The sequence below is a fragment of the Spinacia oleracea genome, chromosome 3 (genome assembly GCF_020520425.1).
Source record: "Spinacia oleracea cultivar Varoflay chromosome 3, BTI_SOV_V1, whole genome shotgun sequence".
In the NCBI taxonomy this organism is placed as follows: Eukaryota; Viridiplantae; Streptophyta; class Magnoliopsida; order Caryophyllales; family Amaranthaceae; genus Spinacia; species Spinacia oleracea.
The window spans coordinates 31854496-31876634 of record NC_079489.1 but is presented as its reverse complement, the minus strand read 5'-3'; the positions used below and the strand labels follow the sequence as shown (position 1 = coordinate 31876634).

The 22139-nt window shown below is 37.7% G+C and overlaps 1 long non-coding RNA gene across 1 annotated transcript; it reads right to left on the bottom strand.

Annotated features, from left to right (window-relative positions):
- Positions 1 to 3493: 3493 nt before the first annotated feature.
- On the bottom strand, positions 3494 to 5388 carry LOC130468918 (uncharacterized). The gene is made up of 3 exons (XR_008929295.1): positions 4954 to 5388; positions 3775 to 3873; positions 3494 to 3673 (listed from the first exon to the last, which is right to left on the bottom strand). It is a non-coding gene; the product is annotated as an uncharacterized lncRNA (long non-coding RNA).
- Between the last annotated feature and the right edge of the window lie 16751 nt (positions 5389 to 22139).

Below are 22139 nucleotides of genomic sequence, written 5' to 3'. Positions count from 1 at the left end.
TGTTCTTTAACTCACTGATGATCGTGAAAGCATCTGAGTTGATGAACGTTTTCTGCAGATCTCCACTCATGGTGGCGAGCATTAGACATTTCACATTCTTGTTGGCATCAATCCAATGATTGAGGGCTGCCTGAGTGACCCCGTCACCTGCGGCTTCGGGCATCGCCTCTTCCAGGACATACTCCTTTTCTTCCTGCATAAGAACTATTTGCAAGTTCCTTTGCCAGTCAAGGAAGTTTTTCCCGCTCAACTTCTCCTTTTCGAGAATTGATCGAATGTTGAATGAATTGTTGTTTGCCATAATTAAAACTACAATTGAAAAGAATAAACAAATAAATAACCACTCACAGTTTCTCTTAATAAACTTAAATTCTAGCATACATGCTTAATTCAATGTTCATTAAGCATTTTATTCAAGTTATGTGTTCCGGCAGGTGTGAATAAAATGATTCCAAGATCCTAAAATCATTGAAGAATTAAGCACAGTTTGTCGACTCAATCCTAAAACATTTTAGGTAAGCAAAAACCTTTTGCTAATAGTCTAGAAACTATTCTTGGTTGATAGGCACGTCTAAGAACTTATTAGGTAAACCTATCGATTTTTCCACGACATAAAAGGACTCCTTACTTATATCGTTGAGTTTCACCAAAACTAACATGTACTCACAATTATTTGTGTACCTTGCCCCTTTAGGACCAATAAGTAACACCTCGCTGAGCGAAAACTATTACTAGATTGATGTAAAGGATATCCAAGCAAGTGTATATTTTGGCATGGCACCTTTTAACTCAATTTTTAAGTTTGGAACTTAAGGCTCTTACTATGTTGGTTAGATTTTAAGTGAACTAAAATCCTTAATCATGCAACATAATCAAGCCATAATCTCATGCATAATTAAGACATATTTAAAGCAATAAATAACTTAAAGCATGCATAAGATAAATGTGATCTAGTATGGCCCGACTTCATCTTGAAGCTTCAACTTCAAAGTCCGTCTCGAAACTCTCCGTGGGAGGCACCATTTTCTTCAAATAGGATAAGCTATAATTAAAACTAATTACAACTATTTGATGGTACGCAGACCATATTTGAATTGAAAAACAATTTTGGTACTTTAGACCAATTACATTCAAATTAATGGTACGCAGACCATATTTTCTATCCTATTTGGGCCATACTAGTCACTTCATAACCTGCAAAACAGTACATATACAATATATACCATTCACCCATTCATTATCATGAATGGCCCACATAGCTGGTTAGTAAAACACATTATGCATCACATAAACATTTGCAGCAATTAATCAAGGGCACCAATAATCTACAAATTTATTCAGTCCTTATTAATTCTAATCAAGTTGTTTAACCTTAAGGATTTGTAGACCTAATCAAGAGTTTATGACTAAAAGGGCTCCCACTTAAACCAATAAATTCATATGCTTTACTAATTTTAAACATAAAAATGTATTTCTAGTCTAACCGGAAACATACAAATTTAATTAAAATTTAAAGCTCATATAAATTTATAATTGAATCCACATATTTAATTTATTTTCAGTCGTATTAAAATTAATTCATGATTTTAATTTTAGTAAAATAATTAGAATAAATGACATTTATTATAATTATAATATTCAAAATTAAAATCCAAGAAAATAACTTAAATTATTAATTTTAAAATTAATTAAAATTACGTAAACTGAAAATTTCAAATTAAAATTTTAAAACTCTACAATCGTGACATGACGAGCACTTGGGCTTGCGCCCAAGCCCCGTCGAGTGCACGACCCATCGATGTCCATGGCACAACGACGCAGCAGCCACGCGCAAGGCAGCAAGACAAGCCACGCTTGCGCGCAGCCTGCCTGCCCATAGCATCGCAGCAGCTACGATGCTCCTCGCTCGCTCGCTCGAGGCCACACGTTGTGGTGCGCAGAGCAGCGATCGCTGGGCGACCAGCTCTCGCTCTCTCGCGCGCCCACAGCGTGTCATTGCTTCTCCCATCGCCCATTACGCACAGCGCTCGACACAAGGCAGGGCTGCTGCCTTGTGCTCGCGCGCCATCGCCTTGCTCGCTGCATTAGTACCGCGTGGGCGACGAGCTCCCTTGCTCGTCGTCGCACGCCCGCACTATACAACACCCCTTAAGGGTAACACGTAGCGTCCATTGCTTTGTGCGTGCAAGTTTTATGAGCGATTGCATAAAAATTAAAAAAATTTAATTCAAAATTAATGACGAATTAATAAAACATATTAATTTCATAATTTTAGGGCGAAAAATCGAAAATTCATTAATTAATTGATTTCCGATTAACATGGATTCAAGTCTAGGTCATAAAAATTTAAAATTTAACACAAATTTACAATTTTTATGGTGGTTTTTAATCATAGGTATCTAATTAAATTATAACTAATTATGAAAATCAAATTAATTCTAAATTATTCCAATTTTCAACAAATTAATCATAATTACAAATTAGATTGCATAATTAACAAGGCTAGGCATTCAAACTTGTTAAACATATACAAGAATCGCAAATATTTAATTTAACATCTTAAATTTACGAAATTTTGCGTTCGAAAAACTAAAACCTCCGAAAAGTCATAGTTAGGCTTCGAATTTGAGAATTCTGGGTTCGGCCAAAAAACACTATTTTTGTCAAAAATTTAGAATGCCTTTTACATGAGGAATTGACACAAAAATCACTCGGTAACGAAGAAACTGCCGAAAAACTGCGTACGTATAATTAAATAAACGCAATTTGCAATTAATTAACAATTACGAAAATTAATCACCCCTTTTAATTCTTGCAAATTTGTAATATTTAACCATGTTTATGCAATTTAGATTATGAAAATAATAAGAGGCTCGTGATACCACCACTAGTGGAAAAAGGGTCATTTGCATCGCACTTTTAAGCACATTTGCGTCGCACATCGTGCGTGGCAAAAGCTCTCGACGCAAATGACTAAAAGTCATTTGCGTCGCACATTTGTGCGACGCAAATGACCCTTATTTGCGTCGCACATTAAGCAAATGTGCGTGGCAAATGACTTTTCAGGCACCATGTTGAAAAGTCATTTGCCACGCACATTAGCTAAATGTGCGACGCAAATGACTTTCGGGCGCCAAAAAAAAAGTCATTTGCCACGCACATTAGCTTAATGTGCGACGCAAATGACTTTCAGGCGCCAAAAAAAAAAGTCTTTTGCCACGCACAATAGTTTAATGTGCGACGCAAATGACAATTTTAGCGCCAAAAAATTAAGTCATTTGCCTCGCACATTAAGCTAACGTGCGTGGCAAATGACTTATTTTTTTAAAAAACAAAATTTGTTTTTTAATATTTTAGTTGGAAATTCCGACATGATCGTCTTTGAAATTAGACGCTTCATTCCCAATACCGGGAATACATTTATAAATAATACCTGTCACAAAAGTTTACAACGTAATTAACGTTCCCAATAAAAGGCAACTAAATTCGTCATAGATCAACCAACATGTTACAACAAACATAAAATTATTACAAAAGGTACGTAGCTAGCTAGAGATCGAGTTCATATTACAAATTAAGCTAAAAATTCGACATTGTTCATGAAGTAATCTGCCCAAAAATCTTTCACCTCATTAATCTCCTCCGGTGAATAAGGCAATGTTCTTGAAAAATCCTAAAAAAGTGTAAATAATTCAATTTATCAACGTTCGATCAATATAATAGTTTTGTGTACTTCAATTTATTATATAAAGTACGTAGTTTATGAGAACATACCTTAGTAAGATCTTGACTATTACCATGATTCATTATTATGTCGTACATAAAACGCATGACGTAGTAGCCACAATCTAGTGATCCCGGTTGTTGAGCACACTAAATGCATTAAAATAAATAACACAAGTAAAATTTCTATCACATTGTATGTTATAATTTTGAAAAACTTGCTTCTTAGGTAAATAATAAACTAATTATACATGTGCTCGAATCCATGCATATTTACAACTTTCTAAGGCTCTTTACAATCTATTATTTCACATTTAAGGCTAATTGGGTCGTTCTAGGTCATTTTTAGGCAAAAATGAAGTTTTCAAACCCAAGAGGAATACATATGGTTGGCTTAAATAGTTGGCAGTCCGAACAAGGCGAACATAATACAGATAACAACAGTTATTAACTATAAATAAAATACATATAAAGATGCATTGTATACTAAAGTGGACTTATTAATTGATGAAAAATATTTATTAAAAATGGTGGTGGTTTTCCCAAGGACCTCATATATTGTAATATGACTTTCTCCATTAACATTAGCAGTCACTTTAGAAAGAATTCAGTTGTATATGATCAACGGTATTCCCAGGTTTTCGTTGACCCGCACCCAACAAGCAAAGGAAACAGAGGATGAGTAGTCTATCATTGTATCTCCATAAAAATACACTACTATACGTCTACACTGTATGTAATTCATTTACAAACCCACTAACTAAAAGATTTTAAAAGGTGAGAAGCAGATTATAAAAGAATAATTTTGGTATGGTCTTGTTCCCGAATTATTAAAACTTGGAAGTAGTAATTAACAAAGTTGAGTTGTTACATGATTTCTGTGATTCAATGTCCGTTTTCTAGTAACATGGTCCACTTTGTCTTGTTTATTACATTCAAATAAAGCAAGGTGCATTGGTTTGAAGATATTACCAAGATCCTTTGATGCGAAATTTCAAAGCATACCAGCTTGCTAAACGGATAGGACTCTTGTTCGTTACCATTTCTTCTTTTTCTTGATCAGGAGAACTATTTTTTCACTAATAACATAATCAAGGTTGATAGTGATAGTTCTACCAGATACCATATTAAACATTCATCCATGAAAAAATTATACCAATAATTGAAAGTTTAAACAGAAAGAATTCTTGAGCAACATCAAGGCAGAAGTTCATTAAATAAGAGGATTACCACTTCTGGATGCCTGTTTCATTGAAGAGTTAGGAACTGCTAGCTTCTTTGGTGTACCAGCTCTACCTCTCTTATAGACTTGTGAGAATCATCTGCCTCTGGGGAACATTCACTAAAGTTACGAACGATCGGCTCCTTTCCTGCAAATTTTTGTACACAGTCAGTTGAGATCTACCCTAGATTCATATTATGGGCCTTATGGCACTAGGTAATGCAAGTTATTATAGGAAGAATATAATGCCACATAGCTTACATTATATAGCATTGTCTTCATAAAATAGGTAAATTATATTATCAGCTCAGAAATTAACCAATCATTGGTTCCACGAACTCTATTTGCTCCATACTCAATAACAGAATAAATAACCAGCTACAGCAGCTGTCATGTGTCGAGTACAAACTTAATTAACAAAGTAGCCAAGTTTACAGAAGGCACCAACAGCTAGTGTAATAATAAACTGTACAAAGCCGGAAAGCTTGCACTTACCCCCGTATGCTGCTTCGTTGCACATCTTAGACATATGCAAAATGCAAATACTTACATAAGTTTGTTAACCATAAGAACATCTCTGGAACGCAAATGACGGTTGTCTAGAATCTCCACATAACATAATTGAATTAAAAGCATGTCAAATTTCTAATTAGGGTTCGATATTGAGATACTAGAATCTGTCAAATATCCCATCCACAAAAATAAAAACAACCCTGAAATATGGGTTTTACAGAATCCACCAATATGAGTAGAATTTAAAGCTTCTGCATCAAACTTCTCATGTAATTTCCTATATTCACAGCCATATAATTGCATAACCATTTCATTACCATAAAATTAAGCAATAATTTCAATTACCCTAAAAAAACAAGTGTCAATAATTCCACAATTAGATAACAACCAAATATTAAGTTTCTAAACACTCGAAATCAATCGCATAACACTTCAAATACTGACAAACTATAGCTAATAATCAGATTCTCGTAGTAACTGGAAATTAAACTCAAATTAAGCATCTTAATACATAATCTACATAGAGTTCTACATTATTAACGAATATTGAAGTGAAATTTACTAGTTCCAAATTTCCCAAAATTCAATCAAACAACAAATTAAACCTAAAATTCCCAACCATGAACCCTAAATGTATACGAATCACCAAGTAAAGTGGATATAAATTTCCTCAATTACGCTACCAGCTTCTAAAAAAGACAATTTAAACCAGAACTTTCATCCAAAACCCTAATATTGAACGAATCTGTATTGTACCTGTTGCTATATAAAACCATACAATTTGATGCCAAAGAAATAAGATGCAGATTTGACGACTCACCGGAAAACAATCTTAAATCAATAGATAACAAAAAACTAAAACCCTAGGTTCACCAAAATCAACATAAGAAAGGGGCAAAACATGATAAACTTCGGAACTAGGGTATGAGAGAGAGAAAGTACCGAAACGGCAAACCATTCATACTGCTTCGATATTTCGCCTTCATCGTCGCGCCGGAACCTAGCGTTTGTCCTCTTGTTATTTTCGCAGAGCTCTTTTCAAGGATTTTGGAATTTTCGGTCTTAATTATAGTGATTGGAATTTTTGAGGAGAGAGAATGTTGTAGGAGCCTTCAACTGGACGAGGAGGGTGGCGGAGAAAGAGAGGTTTTGACTGTTGAGGTTTCAAGCTTTGGAATGAAGGGGATGAGAGAGAAAGAGAGGTATGGAGGAAGGTAGGCGGAACATGTGTGAATGGAAAAAAAAGGTAAATCGAAAAAAGAATTTCAACGACTAACTCAGGGCGTCGCAGAATAATAAATCAGCGACGCAATTGACTGAATATATTTCTATCTGTCAACTGCGTCGCTGGTTTATTAATTTGCGACGCAAAATTAATTAATATTGCGTCGCAGTTTAATAAATCAACGACGCAATTGACTTACTTTAAAGATAATCAGTAATTTGCGTCGCTCAAAATTAAACTGCGACGCAAATGATCAAATTTCAGACTAAAATTCAACTATTGCGTCGCGTGTTTAAAAGTGTGACGCAAATACGGCGATGCAAATGAAGAGTTTTCCACTAGTGCACTGTTAGGTTATGATACATATGACAATACATAAATCATGCGGAAAAACCATAAAGCCAGGAAAGCATATTATTTACACATAATCATTTAGCATAGTATAGATGCATACACTTTGTAGCGTGCCTTCCCTAGCTGCGCCCGAACCGAACAAAAAAAAGTCTTTAGGACTCCAAGTGTCGTCCCTACGTAGATAGTCCACAGTACGTCCGGATCCGCCTCAAGATTGACCAACTAGAATCGCCCTTAAGGTGCTAGGAAATTTCGGTTATTATTGTGCAAGAGAGTGGCTGAATTTTTCTTTCAAAACTTACCCTTTTGAATACTTCAATCGTGTCTATAATTTATGACCCTAGGCCTTTATTTATAGAGGTTTGGAAAGGGAATTGGAATCCTAGTAGGATACGATTTAATTAAACTTTAGAATCCTACAAGGACTCTAATTAATTAAATAATCCTAATAGGAATAGGAATTTAATCACACACCAAATCCTAATAGATTTAGAAATTGTGCATGGACACAAACACACACGCACGGAGCCACGAGGGCGCCCGCACGCGTGCGCTCGGCCCACGCAGCCCACGCTAGGCAGCCTTGCCTTGGCGCGCTGGGCCTGCCTTGCGGTGGGCCTGGCGCTGCCTTGGGCTAGGCGTTGGCGCGCGTCTATGCTTGCTGGGCGATGGCCTGGCTTCGTGCTGGGCCTTCGTCCGGCAGGCCTCGTCCGATGCGTATTCGTACGATACGCTTCCGAATAAATTTCCGGTTCCGGAATTCATTTCCGATACGAACAATATTTAATATTTCCGATTCCGGAATTAATTTCCGTTTCGAACAAATATTTAATATTTCCGTTTCCGGAATTATTTTCCGATTCCGATAATATTTCCAATTCTGACAATATTTCCGTTTCCAGCAATATTTCCGATTCCGGCAATATTTCCATTTCCGATAATATTTTCCGATACGTACCATGTTTTCGTTTCCGGCAACATCTACGACTTGGATAATATTTATATTTCCGATACGATCCATATTTCCGTTTCCGGCAATATCATCGTTTCCGGAATATTCATTTCTTGCTTGTGACGATCTCAGCTCCCACTGAAACCAAGATCCGTCGATTCCGAATATCCATAGATAGAGTATTTAATGCCATTAATACTTGATCCGTTTACGTACTATTTGTGTGACCCTACGGGTTCAGTCAAGAGTAAGCTATGGATTAATATCATTAATTCCACTTGAACTGAAGCGGCCTCTAGCTAGGCATTCAGCTCACTTGATCTCACTGAATTATTAACTTGTTAATTAATACTGAACCGCATTTATTAGACTTAACATTGAATGTATACTTGGACCAAGGGCATTATTTCCTTCACTATTGTCTTTAAATTGAAAACTAAAACCTTTAGAATCCAAACTTGAAACGGAAATGATGTTTCTGGTGATACTAGGAACATAGTAACAGTTTTCTAGTTCCAAAACAAACCCACTAGGCAAAGAAATAAAATAAGATCCTACGGCTAATGCAGCAATCCGTGCTCCATTTCCCACGCGTAGATCCATCTCGCCTTTATCAAGCTTTCTACTTCTCCTTAGTCTCTGTGGATTGGAACATAAGTGTGAGCCACAACCAGTATCTAATACCCAAGAAGTAGAATTAGCTAGATTACAATGTATAACATACATACCTGAAGTAGAAGCAACGTTCCCGTTCTTCTCATCTTCCTTCTTCTTCAAGCAATCCCTCTTCCAATGCCCCTTCTTCTTGCAGTAGAAGCATTCAGAGTCGGCAGGAGAACGAGTCTCCCTTTTCTGTTTACCAGAACCGGCGCCATTGGACTTGGATGAGGGCGAAGCCTTGCCCTTACCCTTCTTGCCCTTGTTCTTGCCTGATTTCTTGAAGTTCTTGCCCTTACGCACCATAAGCATATCATGCTTATTGTCTTGTTTGAGCGTCTTTTCAGCGGTTTTCAGCATACCGTGAAGCTCAGTAAGAGATTTCTCCATGCTGTTCATGTTGTAATTCAACTTGAACTGATCATAGCCATTATGAAGCGAATGGAGAATGATGTCAATAGCCATTTCATTTGAGACGTCAGAATCTAGAGCTCTCATGTTCTCAAAGAGTCCAATCATTTTAAGAACATGTGGGCTCACTGGTTCTCCTTTCTTGAGCTTAGTCTCAAGGATCAACCTCTGAGTCTCGAATCTTTCGATTCTGGCTTGGTCCTGAAACATGTTCTTCAACTCCGAGATGATTTGGTAAGCATCCGAGTTAATGAATGTTTTCTGAAGTTCAGGACTCATGGATGCAAGCATCACACATTTGACATCCCTGTTGGCCTGAATCCAACGATTAAGGGCAGCTTGAGTTACCTCCGGCCCAACCTCTTCCGGTAACTCTTCCTCAAGGACATATTCTTTTTCCTCATGCATAAGAACTATTTGTAAGTTCCTTTGCCAGTCGAGGAAATTGTTGCCATTCAACTTCTCTTTGTCGAGAATTGAACGCAGGTTGAAAGTGTTATTGTTTGCGGCCATTTTTGATTACTACAATCGAAAAGAATTTGCAATAAATAACCATTCATACAATTCAATAACTTTGAAATAAAAGCAAAAACATGCAATCATTAAAGCTATTAAAACATTTCATTCATGCAAAAAGCAAAAACATGGTCCGAAATGAATGAAACGATTCCAAGACCCCAAAAGTCCTAAATCCTTAAGCAGCTTTAGCATGTCTTAAGTATTTTAAGATTTTAGGTAAGCAAAACCTATTGCTAGTAATCTCCAAATTACTCTTGGCTAATAAATTAATGCCATAATTTATCTCATTGCCACAACTTAATGCCATTGTTGTTTGAGTTATAACCACAATCAACGTGCTCCTTTAGGACGCCTTACCATCTAAGTCAACTAAAATAGCACCTCGCTTTAGCGTAAACCTACTATCTTAGATCCCTAGATTTTTGTAAGTGTTGATTTGGAAGGCAATTTTTAAAACTCAATATTACTTGGACCTAGTTGTTTCTATGTTGGTTCGATTATTTAGTGAACTTAAAACTAATCGATTCATAGGAAACAACCTGTTCATGCAAAGCATACATACATTCATACATTCACGCATAATATATATATATATTAAATTGCATAAATAATTGGTGATCTAGTATGGCCCAAAACTTCTTGTCTTGAAGCATCCAATCTTCATCACCTCCTTGTTAGCTTGGCATCGTCTTGAATCTTCGTTCAAATGCTAACTTAAAGTTCTAAACTTAGAAATACTTGAAAATAATAAATTACATCAAAATTTCCATGGTACGCAGACCATATTTAAAACTTTACATTCAAAGATAGAACGGTGCGCAGACCGTATTTAATTATCCTAAATTTGGCCATACTAGTCACTTGGAGTACCTGCATTGCATAAAATATATATTCTACGCATTCACCCATTCGTATGCTAAAACGAATGGCCCATGTTAATATGCAAGTATTTACGTGAATTAATTAAAATTCACGTTCACATATAAACGCGTCCTAAAAGATTAATCAATTTCAAATTATTAATCCTTAGACTTTATTCTAATTAAAATTGAATTTAATTAAAATAATGCGACCTACGAAATAATTAAAATAATTATTTCATTTTAATTTCATTTAGTGGCTCCCACTCAAACCAATAATTATTCCGGATAATTAATTATGAAATATTAAATTAAAACTCGCGGCCCGGCCCAAGCAAATAAAATATTAAATTAAATATCCCGTTAGCCCAAATTAATGCAAATAAGTCAAGCCCAACAAAAAAAAATTGTCATCTGCTTACTTGGGCTAGGCTTGCGCCCAGCCCATTAGCATTGTGTGGCCTACGATGCACACGAGCATAGCCTGCAGCCATCGCAGCCGTCGCATGGCCTACGAGGCATGCGAGCATAGCCCGCACCCATCGCATGCCAGCGCACGCGTACCCGCAGCATCGCTGCTGCCCTACGTGCCTTGCTCGACTCGTCGTGGCGCATCGCTGCACCATCGCAAGGGCTTGCGCCCTGCAATGCGCGCAACACACGCCCTTGACCTCTCGCCCAGCGCGCGCGGCACGCAGCGTGCATGCTGCTGCCCGCATTGCTGCGACTCGATTGCGCACGGTAGCTCGCAAGGCTCGTCAAGCCACACGCCCACCACACACATGTGTTCGTGCCTTTGGTTCGTGATACGAACCAACTTAATTAAAATTTAATTTAATTTCACGAACTTGCATTAATTTTATTTTTCAAAAAGTTACGATTTTTATTTTCGAAAAACAACGATTTTTAACGATTCAATAAACTTTAACGACAATCCAATTTCGTAAAATTATTAAATCAAGGGCTAACAATATTCAAACTTTTAAGAACGAACGAATCAACATTTAAAGTTTGAACTTTTAATTATTAAAATCCGAAACTTTATATCGTTCATAAACAATTAAATTTCAGATTATTAACAATTTGGTTTAAGTGCGATTAAAATTAACGAAACCATTCAAAATTTTAATCCAATAATTTTTAAAATTAGCCAATGACCCATGAAATTATACCCCCTTCCCCAATTAACCGAATTATTAATCCAAAATTAATTAAAATTCAATTAGGGTTGTAAATTTTATGAATTGGGGAAACGCAAAATTAGGGTTTATACTTATCGGTAAAATATGAAATTTTTACCATAGATCAATCACGTACCCAGAAACATTGTGTCAAAATTTCAAGCAATTCCGAGTAGTTTAGGTTGACCTTTTAATTGAATTACTGTCTGACACATTTAATTTTTAATAAAAAATTAACAAAAACACCCAAAAACTGATGCTTCGAGGCCTGTTTTCGCAATTCTATTCACATGAGTTGATCTTAGAAAATCGTTTTCCATCAGATTAGGGTTTTACAAATCGAAAAGGCGAATATTTTTTATTTCGGAACTGCCAATTTCGCAATTAATCCCATAATTCGAAAAAATTCCGAAAAATCAACAAAAATTCCAAAAATTTCGATAATGCAAAAACAATAAAAATCATGCTAATTCATGATTTGAATACATAAGGCTCATGATACCACTGTTGGGGAATACAGTTAAACATAATAACATGTGCGGAACAATCCCCAAAGCCAGGAAACATGTATAAAGCACAGATTAAGCAAACTTACATTCGAAGCGTGTTTTCCACAATAATCTGTCAACGGAAACGAACAAAGAACTCCACTTGTCGTTCCTCTACTTGGTTCACCGACACGATCAGATCCGTCTTGATTATCGTAGCTTAGACAATTGATCAAGAGATTTGCTTTTTGGGATGAACACACTATGGAGGCACAGAGAGAATTAGGGTTCTCTGTTTTCTCCTAGGGTTGTGTGTAATCTGAATTGTGATTGCAGTAAGTTGGAAATTAGGTCATAAGGTTATTTACATAACCTTACTAACCGACCAAGCCATAAGGCAAGGCCGGCTAGCAAGCCCGCGCAGCATCACACGGACACGCACAGCGAGCTGGGCCGTGGGACGCGCTGCTGCTGTGGTGTCGTGGTCTTGGCCCGTGCGCGCACACAGATGCTCGGCCATGGGCCAGCGCTGTTGTGTCGCCTTGCTTGCTTGCCTAGCGCGCGCGTCCATGGGCCTTGAGTGCTTCGTGCACTCGGCTCGTGGGCCGCTCCTCGTATCCGCGTTTTAATATATTTCCGATATATTATTTATCGTTTCGTATACGACGAATCACCGTCGTACGATACGATTTATTCGTTTCGCCTAGCTTACGAATATTCGCGATACGATATACGATTCCGATGCAAGGTCGTATCGTATAATACGTTTCCAACTTAAATCCCGAAAAGCTATTAAATGAATTTCCGATTCATTTAATCCGGTGATCTGTTACGTGTCATTGGTGTGACCTTGTAGGTTCAGTCAACAGTAAGTTGTGAGTTCAATATCCATTAGAACTCACTGATCGGAAGCATTGCTCCAGCTAGCTATTCCGATCACTTGATCTCACTGAATTAATTGTTCGCAATTAATCTGAACCTTGGTATTAGACCTAATGCACCTTGGGTGAAGGACATATTTCCTTCACTTGCCTCTGTGGTATTTGCAATAAGCGGAGTCGTCCCATTATTTTCTTTTGGTCGCAGGTTCAGGTGTTGGTCCCAATGGAGCCATCTTGCCTTGAGCGTAGAGTCGGTCATAGGCCGCCTCTGATGTAGACCCTAGTGGGGCGAACTTTCGGTCCTTGACCCAACACTTGGTCCTTGGGTGGTTTCCTTCAACAACATGGACTTCTTGCGCTTGTGAAGGTTTGCCTTTCTTGTAGGTATTGTTTCTGTGCATGTATTGTGGTCTTGCCGCAGCGTTTTGGGTGTTCTTGAAGAGGTCGTCTTCAATTTTAATGCCCACATCATAGACACTTTTAAAAGAGTCTAAACCGAGGTACCGAACGTGTTTCTTGTAAGCAGGGTCCAAGTTATCAATAAACTTTTGGACTAGCTCAGGTCCGGGAGGCCTCTATATTATTTGAGTAGCTTGCTCTCTCCATCGGGCGAAGTAAGTCGTGAAACCCTCGTTATTTTTCTGCGAGATAACTTCTAACTTGCGCATGGTTACTTGAGAGTCCATGTTAGACGAGTACTACCAGATGAAGATATTAGTAAAGTCCTCCCAAGTGGGAAAGGTTTTGGGGTCCAGTTCATAGAACCACTAAAGTGTAGTTGATTCTAGGGACAGAGGGAAGGTTGGTAAGTACATGGACTTATCCACGCCTCTAAGGTTCATCGCGCCCACAAAGCTCAATAGGTGATTCATGAGGTTATCAGTCACCTTAAACTTAATTGGGCAGATCAGATGAACTGAATTTTTCTGGTAATTTGCCATTAAGAGGTTTAGGATCGAGCGAGAAGAATTTGCTTCCCATGGTTTGCTGAAGAACCATTTTCTCGATTTTCCTTTCATTATCCTGCTCATTTTGGGCCTGAGTAGCCGTTAACTTTTGATTTTCCATGCGAAGCTGTTCCATAGAAGTAGCCATTAGTTTGACCTGTGCGGCCAGATCTTCGAGTGACATGTTGCTAGTTGGTGCAAGAGAGAGCTGAGGTTGGAAGATCGAAGACCCTGGAAAAGGAGAATGACGGGTGGAGACAGGAGTTACTATTTCTGCAATCACGACTATCAATTGGGGTAGAAGACTCGAGACGCGTTAATATTTGACCTTCAGCTCGACGCCAAGCATCGGAACCAACCCTATGTTATAAGACAACTAAGTTAGGATGACAGATTTTTCTAACTTTTGGGCATAAATTGGATATAAACTCAGAATATCTCGATTTCGTTTTGTAAAAGCAATTTTTTTTTAAGACTTAGTTTGGGTGAACATCGAAATTTTATCTTGAATGGTGTTATGCCAGTCATGAGTGTTATTCGAGAACCAATACTTTACTTTATGAATCGTTTTTTTTAATTTTAAGTCAATAGCATGTAGAAGTTGTCGGGAGTTGAACAAGTGGGCGCTAGAAAATTCTGATGCTGGGTTTCACAGCGCTTGAAATTTCTAGCGCAGGCTTGTGGTGCGCTGTTTATTTCCAGCGCTTGCAAGCCCTTTGGTGGTTTATTCGTACAGTTGGCTTTTAGTGGTCGAATTAATCCGTAGCTTGAATTTCATTAATGTAAGCCCTTGTTTGAGCGTCTGTGTACTCAAACATCATCATTCCAGCACGTCATGACGTAATCCATGCGTATTGGCCTTTGGGTCTGATTGGTAAATGCTAAACCAGATTAAAATTACTTTTCGACTAGGTTAGGCTCAATTCCGTGAAGATACCTTTGGCACAATTTTGAATATGCGTTCCATGGGGGTATTTTCAGCCAGACTTACATAGTCCTTAAGGCAAATGCATATTTTAGTTTTTTGAATTAGTTGCACGAATGTTCGACTTTAACTTTAGGCTTCTAAATTATTGACTTAAATGTGAGGAATAAGCAGAGTGTGCATTATAATATAATAGCGCGCTGCAGAGCATCGCTTGAAATTTCCAGCGCTAGCTTGGCCATCGTTGTTTATTTTCTGGCGCTAGCCTTATTTTCTTATTTGTTTCCTCGCAGAAGGCGCTACAACATTCTGGAGCTTGAGCAGCGCGCGTTGGAAAATTGTAACTCTGCTATTTTCTGGCGCTGATACCCTGTCTACGGAATTTTGCAATTCTGATTTTCGATTCATAGCTTTATTTGTTTATTTCGACGTTTTGAAGCATTTTTGGTATTTTGACAGGGTTGTTGACCTTAAACTAAGTGTCAAGTTGATTAGTTTCATATATCACGTAAAATTTCTACACGAAACTAACAACAAACATGGATTCAGATGCGATGCGCATTTAGTTTTATGCTAGTCTCTAAGGTATAATAGGTTGGGTGTCAAAAGTGTACCAAACCTATCGCCAATTCCCCAATAGGCCCTTGTCAGAGTAGCCAGGTTCATGACGAATTTTATCAAAGCCTATTCGATACGTACCGGAGTGGAATATATCGTGAATGGACTTAGGAGATAAACAGTTTGATTTGGGTGGATGTGCTACATTGCGAACGTGCCGAGTGGACAACATCCGAAGCGTGTGCACCCCCGGGGCTGATGTCCTTATTCCCAACTTCCGAGATGAAACATGCCAAGGAAGCCAAGATTAGGTATGCAGTTTTGTCGCGATCATTCATCACATTGAATATTCAGGTTTTCCCAACTTAATAAGGAAATAATTGTGGCGTAGCGTTCGATTTCTTTTATACGGCTTCCTCATCGACACAATACTTGCACAGATTATTTCAGTATTGTCCCCAGTGGAGTCTCCACTGTGAGGGGGTCGAAAACTACAGGACGGACGTTTTAAGAATATGGCCCGCATGACTTTCCCCTCTGGATGTGGAAATAATATTAAGTAAATAGGAACTAACTGTGGGCGTTAGCCTCTTTTTACTAGTCTTTAGGAGTTGCCATTCAGTTTTACAACTACATTGAAGAAATCTGACAAAACCCGGTTATCGTGATATGCATGGAGTGCCAACATATTTGATTCACAACGGCCATAAGTTCCCTTGTGATCCCTATTATGGAGATCGCTCAACATTCATCCAGCCGAGTAGAGATCGAGAGTTCGGGGGACGTTTACTAATACGGGAAGTGCCCAGCATTAGCCCACGCGGTGGTTTTTACTAGTTCAATATGATGACGAAAGGGAAATGCGTTAGACTACATTACTAATCTGAGTTGATTTTAATGCACATATAATTAACTAAACAACGCCAAGGATGATTTAGATTAATTCAAGGTACTTAGCAATAAACCGGTTTGTCCAGAGAGTATCTTATTTAGGCGTGATTAAGAAAACAGATTAAGTGAAAAAATTTATATGGTGAGGAAAGCAGTAAAAGGTAGATTTCAGGTTACAGTATAGTGTAGGCTATACTACGGTTCTTAGGAACACTAACCACTTGACTTTGCTAGCTTTCCTTTTAGTGTTCGAACTTCCTGGTAACTAATTGATTATTAGGTGGGTTTCTTCCAGAGTTTTGTGTGTTTAGACTAGAGATTTGGTCAGAACTTCCGCAGTATTTGGACTAGATCGAGCGGTCGTGCGGGCAGAGTCTGCTTAACAATGTGTTAATACTGCAAACGATCGCAAATACGGGACAAAGAGAAGATTCGGTCAATACTCAAGCTTAGGGTATTATATGGGGATTGTGTGTTGTTTTCAGAAATTCAGAGGGTCTATTTATAATGTAACCGGCTGGAATAAGATAGATATTGGAAGAGATAGAAGTTCACTGAAACGCAACTAGCAGCGCTAGAATATTCCAGCGCTTTGATCAGGAGCGTTATAATATCAAGCTCTAGCAAAGGAAGCGCTAGATATGATTCGCGCTGAGTCTTTGACAATTGTTTAAAACTTTATATTTTTCGTGATTGGGTTAGAACCAAACTGTAGCGCCAGAATATAGTGGCGCTGGCTTTGGTGCATTGGAACAATTGTGACGCATGTGTGCCTAGCGCTAGAATTTTCTAGCGCTGGTGTTTTACTTCCACTTTTCCAGTTTTATCCAATTTTATCTGAATCTTATATCTCACTCACGGTTTTATCTCTTTTAAGGATAATAGTTGGAATGCAACTTCTATCCTTTCTTCAAGGATTGATTATAATGCAATGCAATCACTTGAAAACTAATCTAATACGGTTATTATTCTGGGCAGCGGTTAAGCATCGCAGTTACTATAAATAGCAGTTACTAATAATGGATATATTGTTTTTGGGATTGTCAGTCAATCACAGGTTGTTCGTCGCATGCTTAGGAAAGCTTAGTCAAGTAGTGTTTGGTTTCATCATCGAACACACCGCTTCGGGCCTAGGGACAAATGTAGGCATCTACACCCCTGAACCGAACAAGAACAAGTTCAGGACTCCAAGTGTCACCCCTCCATGGAAAGTCCACAATACGTTCGGATCTGCCTTAAATTCGACTAGCTAGAATCTCAGTATAAGGCATATAGGATAAACAGGATCTCACTTTAGGTGATGGGCAAAAATATAATTCTCCCTTGAATCATATAATAACTCGTGGGATAAATAATATGGCCAAGGACCTTATTTATACTAGATCAGAATATTCTAGAATTTCATAAAACCTAATACGATTAGAATTAGGAAACTATAATTAGGGTAGATTTGGGAAACAAGTGAAAAGTCCCAACCAAGGCCTAACGGCAAGTTAGAGTTACTTGTGGCCCAAGAAACTTGCACGAAAAATTAACTTGGCGCCCAAGTACTCATGGGTCGATGTGGCGCTAGGCTGGCCCAAGCGTGTGTTGTACGTCTGTGTGCTGCACAGGGCTGGCCTTGCGTGCCTCATGGGCTGGCAAGCTCGCGCGCTCGTTGCTCATGGGCGATGCTCTGGAGCTGGAACTAGGTTGGCTTCATGCTGGCCCATATGCTGGAGCGTGCTATTTGTGTGGCATGCCCATGGGATTGCCTTGCGGCGAGCTCGTGGGCTTGCCTCGTGCTTAGGCCATGATACACGCGACACTTGGCCCATGCTTTCAGCTCATGGATTAGGCTTCGCGTTTCCGATTCATTTTCAGATTCCGGTAATATTTCAGGTTCATTAATATTTCCATTTCCGGTAATATTTCCGATTCTGACAATATTCCAATTGAACAATAGTTTCGTTTCCGGCAATATTTCTGATTCCGGTAATATTTCTATTTCCGATAAGAACCATATTCCCGTTTCCGGCAATATTTCTGATTCCGATAATATTTCTATTTCCGATAAGAACCATATTCCCGTTTCCGGCAATATCTTCTTTTTAGACATTATTCTCGACTTTTCCTTTTGATGGTTTTTTTAGCTCCCACTGAAACCAACATCAATCACTTCCGAATAACCATATATTAGAGTATTATGTTCACCTAAATACTTGATCCTTTCACATACTATTTGTGTGACCCTACGGGTTCAGTCAAGAGTAAGTTGTGGTATTAATAATATTAATTCCACTTGATCTGAAGCGGCCTCTAGCTAGGCATTATGATCACTTGATCTCACTAAATAATTAACTTGTTTAATTAATCTAAACCGCATTTATTAGACTTCACATTAAATACATAAAATGAAAACTTGGAGAAAGGAGATATTTCCTTCAAGCTCCTACTTGTCCTTAGGGACAAGTTTGCATTTACTAATTCCTTTGTCGCTTGATGCTTACTCATGAACATAAGGTAAGACTAGTCATCCTTATTATGTCAAGAGGTATTTCTCGGTGTTAGAGTTCAACTGATTAAATAAACAACTGATCATAGTCTATGATCTATCTGAGCACGACCATGCATTTTACAGTTTCTAACTCTCTGTGGCCTTTGTACAACCTTTTGCATCTCATATATTTTTGTGGGAGGACAATCCCAATATTGCGATCTTGAGGTTAGACTTCGTTTGATAGGTGATTGCCTGAGCGTTGTTGTTATAACCTCCTTTTACGGTGCGACAGTGTAAAACGTCAAAGTATGTTCTGAAACAAGTAATCTCAAATCACTTAGGCATTGAGGATTAGTTTCCAATAACTTTATGAAATTTACTTATGAAAGACTTTTTTTTCCTAGGTAAATAGAGATTTCATTAACCCAACTAATAGGATTAAAAGCTAATCAACTACAAGAAAACAAAGTAGGTGTCTATTCAGAACCTAGCACATGGAATTGAATATAATCTAAGGCCACAAGCCATTACGAACATTCAACAAATCTATGGAGATTACTCAAAGAAAATAATTTACAGAAATTAATAAACTGAATTTGTCTAAATACTTCCTCTGTAGACTTGGCACACCTTCTAACCAATCTTTTATTTCGCTCTACCCAAATGCAATAATCTGCAACCATAAAAACCATTCAGTATACCTGGTGTAAAGCGGTCTTCCTCTTAAAAGCAGAGGCATAAACTATGTAATCCCCCGTAAATTTATAAATGTTATTTATATATTTTAGCGTATAGTTAATATATTTAAATAGAATTTACGGATTTTAGAAATAAATATGTAATTAACGTATATTTATTTTATTACATTTTGAATATTTTTAACGATTTACGAAATCAAAATAATTTTAGAATTTTACGTTGAAAAGAATTCGAATTACGAAAATACGTTCGATTGAATTTAGAAAACAATCCTAACCATTTTGGATTCAAACAACCTTAATTTCCGATTCCGGCAATATTTCTATTTTCAATAATATTTTCCGATACGTACCATGTTTCCGTTTCCGGCCATCTACGACTTGGATAATATTTATATTTCCGTTATGATCCATATTTCCGTTTCCGGCAATATCATCATTTCCGGAGTATTCATATTTTGCCTTTTGACGATTTCAGCTCCCACTGGAACCGAGATCCGTCGATTCCGAATATCCATAAATAGAGTATTTAATTCACTTAAATACTTGATCCGTTCACGTACTATTTGTGTGACCCTACGTGTTCAGTCAAGAGTAGCTGTGGATTATTAATTCCACTCGAACTGAAGCGGCCTCTAGCTAGGCATTCAGCTCACTTGATCTCACTGAATTATTAACTTGTTTAATTAATTAATACTGAACCGGATTTATTAGACTTAGCATTGAATTCATACTTGGACCAAGGGCATTATTTCCTTCACTAATATGCCTAAGTTTTCCCACACAACTAATCATACACTCAGCCTTAGGCATCCTAGAGAACTCTAATCTCTTTGTACCCCAAAAGTGTATACTCAAGGCGAATCTTCACGTGTCGATGGACTTAGTAGAGGAACTACGATTGGATTTCTCGTTCGTGTTTGTAGACTAATTCGGAAGTACATGCTACAAAAGTATGTATTTCTTAAACTACACTTTATACATGGATCCTAGATTCGGGATTATTCCGCTAATATGTTAATTTGATTGACTGTAAATCCCATCAAAAAATCAAGTCAACACTTGCCTATCGCACTTTTCGATAAATTGGTCCAAGTTTGATGTGTTTAGTGATTACAAACATATTTCACTAAGCCATTAAAACTTACATTACGAAAACGATCTTTTTTCCGAAAAATCTCCAAGTCTAGAATTACGAAAGGGGAAAGGGTCGGATTTTAGCCCCGTACACTAACCATTACTAAAGACAATTTTTCTTTTTTAATTGGGTTAATCTCAATAGTAATTTTTATATTTTGTTATTATGTAATTAAAGATATGGACAATCAATGATAGTATGTAAATAATGCAGAATGTCAACATGATCATCTATTGTGAAATAGAGGAACTATTAACTTAACGAATTTAATATGAACTAATGTAATATTTTGGGATATCAAAGTGAATCAGATCAAGTCTGTTTCGGGAGTCGGGTAAAATGAGTCGAATTAGCAACAATTTGGTTGATTTCGTTTCGAGTATGTTCAAGTCAGGTCCTTAATGCTTCAGGTTGAATCGGAATCTGGTCAAGTCAATTAAAGTTGTCATCGGGATTGGGTGGTGGATTATTATCGAGTCAGTTGTTGCAGTTTCAATTAGGTTTAAAGTTATCAAATCCAGGTCAAATATCGATATTCCTTGGGTCGGTTGTGGATCGAGCTCAAATCATGAATTGGTAGGTTAAATCAGATGTGTGGTTAACATCATACAGTTATGGACGACTTCGAGAGCCCGATTTCTCGGATATACATGAGTCGAATTATATATGGTTTCATTAAATGTTTAGGGCGGGTCACTTTATTTGATAACTCTAGATACGGGCCAATTTTTCCATTGGCAGGACACCCGGAGGGAGCTTAATCGATTTGATGCCAATATTAATACATGAGTAGGGCTGTCAAAAAGTGACAGTCCCCAAAACCAACCGACATCCAAATCGAATATTTCCGAGAAATAGGGATCTCAAAACAGCCCTAGTTCGATCCGGACCCGAAATCCGATTTCACCCGTTAATTCAAGATCCGAACCTGAACTTCTAGCAATCCGAGAAGATCCGCAACCTGTTTTGCACCCGATAATCTTTAACTGGTTCGTTCCGATAGCAATCCAAAAACTGATTTTACCCGATAACAACTGTAATCGACCCAAACCGATAAAACCTAGTATCTGAGTTAACCCAACCCGTTTCAACTCGAATCCGAGCTCAACTGAATTTTTGTTTATATGAACCGTTTATATCTGAAATCCGAAATAATTCGAGCCAAATTTACCCACTGACCTAAAGTACCCGAGATAAAACAGGATCGATTTAACCTGAACCCGATTCAATTACTCATTATCAATCTCACTCAAGTAAACCAAATTAAACTATTAACAATGTAATTTTAGTTCGATATATGTAGAGTAATATAAGCCTAAAAAGTCTTTATTTAACATGAAGTCTTATAAATAATAAAGTGGTATGTTTGATCTTAAACTCGAGAGTCATTGGATCCATAGAACACAAGAATACAAGTCGAACCCGGTCTAAACTCGAACCAAAAACTCAATCCGTAATTGACCCCAATCTGAGGTACGTTCGATCCGAACCTAACCTGAACTGAGACTCACTATCCA